The following is a 3,725-nucleotide window of genomic DNA, read 5'->3' as shown; positions in this document are numbered from 1 at the left end:
AAGATGTAATAAATATTATTGTTATTATTATCTAAATTGTGTTTCTGCTTATCTATTTAACCTATTTTGTTTGTGACTATGTGTGACCTTTAGTGTGACTTTGTGTGTGACCTTTATTTACTAGCAAATCAAAGAATCAGGTAATATCAAGTTCCATTCAATCACTTTAGCGGCTATTTTCACTTTCAATGATCATTATCATCTCAAGTCCACTGGTAGTTAACAGTTTCTAAGATTCGGTAATCATTTGTAATTGAAATTCATGATCCAATAAGAAAATAAATTTACCTTTTCAACTATTCTGCATATCATTGTTTTGCCAACTAACATGCACTTTGTTTACCAGGCACTTTCTTATTATCCCAAAATTTCATTTTCCTTCATTGGATGCTACTCCTCTATCAGTGAGTAACAAGTTTATCTTGCAATGGAAAAATCTAAAAAAAATATTATTTTACTTTACTGATGGATTTACAGACAGATTTTCTGTCTATATTCAGAGTTTGGGATGATTTTCCAAGGTTCTAATTACAGACAGAAAATTCGTCGGAAAATCCGTCTGCAATTACCGACGGAAAATCCGTCGAAAAATCCGTTTGTAATTACCGACGGAAAATTCGTCTGTAACTACCGTCAGAAAGTTTGACATTTCAGGGAAATAGATGGAGAATTTATAGAGGGAAAATCCATCGGTAACTGGTAAAAATCCATCGATAATTGGTAAAAATCCGCCGGTAATTTTTCGACGGAAAAAAATCTGTCGGTAAATAATTTCCGACGAGGCTTTTACAGAGGGACAAAATCCGTCGATAACCAAAAATTCATCTGTAATAAAGACTAAATCTGTCTGTAAATCTGTCTGTATTAATCCATTTTCTAGTTGTGGATGTTTTCACCTCCTATAGACTTTCTTTTTCAGTGATAGGTTCAGGAAGCTTTGGTGCGAACCGTGATTGAGGGTTTTGCAGAGGAACAAAATCCGTCGGTAATTTCGTCGGTAACCAAAAATCTATCTGTAATAAAGACTAAATCTATCTGTAAATCTGTCTGTATTAATCCATTTTCTAGTTGTGGATGTTTTCACCCCCTACAGACTTTCTTTTTCAGTGACAGGTTCAGGAAGCTTTGGCGCGAACTGTGATTGATCTATAAGCTTTATATAAATGTTGTATTTTCTGTTTATTGGTTTAGTTGAGATTTTATACCCTTGTTAATTGTCATTTTGAGATTTTAGAGGGGCAGGACTTGTATTTGGGAAGTTTTGAATAAGTTTACGTACCTATTATTATGTGATATAATTATGTGATTAAGTAAATTAAAGTAAAGACTTTTTGACTTCGTAACTAAGGATTTGGTTTATATTCGTGAAGGCTCAATATTAAATAATTATAATATTAAATTAAATGATTAGAGGTAAGTAACGCCTGAACTTTTAGTACGATCATGAGGTGTTAAAAGTAACGGTGTTACATAACCTTTCTCTCAATATTTGGTTTTGTTCGACTTGTAGTGATGAATTTCCTTTTGATGTGTTATAGGTATAGCTTTTATGTCTCGTTCAGTAATTCACAACATGTCGTCTAAAGTTCCGTTCGACCTAACCTGGGTAGATATATCTGTTCTTACTCCTATATTTGCATTGATAAAGAGTATGCTGAAACATTTTGTAGGCACCATAGGTTATGTTTAAGTCGGGAGGATGAGAGAAAATATAAAACTGTAGTTCCCAACCCTGAAGAGAGGGTTTGTTTTCCCCGACTTGATAAGTTGGCATGTCATTTTATATACGTGTATGATTGTTTTTTCACCAATTTGGGAGTTTGCTTTCCTTTCTTTGACTTCGAATCCGAGGTCCTTAGGCTTTGTAATATTGCCCTTTCCCAAATTCATCCCAATTCTTGGGGCTTTCTCAAAATCTATCAGCTTCTTTGTCGTGCACTTGATGTTGCTTCTTCTGTTAAAGATTTCTTTTACCTCTTTCTTCTTCCCAAGCCCTTTAGTTCTAAAAAATAGGGTTGGGTATCCTTTCGAGCTATTCAAAGGTGGAAGGTCTTTGCTATTTTTTATGATTCTTTCCACGATTTCAAGATTTTTTTTAAATCCAATCTATAGAAGATGTCCGTCCTTTCTTTTTTAATGATAGGGATGAAGCTCTTTTTCCTCTGTATTGGGAGGAGAACTCGTAGTTGTTAGGTATGGTATGGACGACCTGGATGAAGTCGAGGAGAGTGTAGTTACCTTATTCCAGGAGTGTTGGGGTTGAGCTCCTAATCTGGATACCGAGAAGATTTTAGGGAACCCCAGCCAAATTCAGTCCGAGCTAGGTAGAATTTTCTTTTCATCTTGCAGATATGAGATATAAATTTATTTTTTATTTTGTCTAATATACTCTGATTTTGATGTCGTACAGAAAGTATGGCTAGGAAGTTGGCGGCGATAAAAACCCTTCGATCAGCTAGGAAGAACATTGTTGCACGTAATATACAACTGAAAGAGGCCGGCGATTTGGGCGACCTCTCCTCTCCTTCTAAGTCGAATTTGGGCACCTCTACCTCTCTTAAGGTTACTCCTGATCCAACTTCTCCTCCTTCAAACTGATTGTGCCTCTTGCGCCACCTATTCTCAAGTCGAGGCCTAAGAAACGTAAGACTTTGAAGTCGGACAGTGTGTACGACCAGGGTTTTGATGTCGTGGCTTTCTATGAGAAACACATTTTTTCTTACAGTGATATTGGGATGGACAATGTTTCTATCAGGAACCATCTCCAAGTTATGGCCCGAGGCGGGATAAGAACGGCTGGGGTTTGTTCCACACTTCTGAAACAATTGGAGGAGACTCCCTTGGGTGCCATTCAATGCTCTTTATCTTATCTGAAGGCTGAGGTAGCATCGTTAAGGAAGATAAAGTTAGAATTGGAGAAGGAGAAGGAGGTCCTAATGTCAGACCTTGCTAAAGCTCGAGAAAAGGTGAAAAACTCTTAGGCCGCTTGTCCCATGGCAGAGGGCTTGAAGAAAAAAGCTTAGGAGAGTTATACTAGAGTCTTCAGGGAGAAGCTGGATTTGGTATATGAGGTCGTCAAATCAAGGGAGAAGTATGCAGACCTGGAGGAAACTATAGCTCAGGGGATGGATGAGTTAGTTGAGAATTTAAAGGCCCAGTTCCAAGTTATAGCTCCCGAGGTGGACCTCTCCCTTGTTAGCCCTAATAATATTATGGTTAATGAGAAGATTGTCCCTACGCCAGAAGATTGTCCCTATGCCAGATGCGGTCGTCTGCCCATGCTCATTTGCATCTTGTAGTAGGCATTTTTACTCGGCCAACACGACTTTATTCGTAGCTTCTACTTGTCCATTGGCTTGGGGGTGTTCAACTGATGTGAACTGGTACTTAATCTTGAGACTTACCACCAAGCTTTTGGAGGCTGAGTTGGTGAACTGAGTTCTATTATCCGTTGTGATGGAGACGAAACTCCAAACCGAGTGACAATGTTCTTGTAGAGAAACTTCCGACTTCTTTGAGTTGTGATGGTTGCCAAAGGTTTTGCCTCCATCCACTTAGTGAAATAATTAATACCCACTATGAGGTACATTACTTGTCTGGGGGCTTGTGGAAATGCCTTACGAGGTCTTAGTCTCATTCTGCAAATGGTCAAGGCGAAGTGATGCTAATGAGCTGTTTTAGGGGTGCCACCTGGAAGATAGCATACTTTTGGCAATGTAGACATT

This window comes from Arachis hypogaea, chromosome 19, assembly GCF_003086295.3.
Source record: "Arachis hypogaea cultivar Tifrunner chromosome 19, arahy.Tifrunner.gnm2.J5K5, whole genome shotgun sequence".
Lineage (NCBI taxonomy): Eukaryota > Viridiplantae > Streptophyta > Magnoliopsida > Fabales > Fabaceae > Arachis > Arachis hypogaea.
This window is presented reverse-complemented; position numbering follows the sequence as displayed.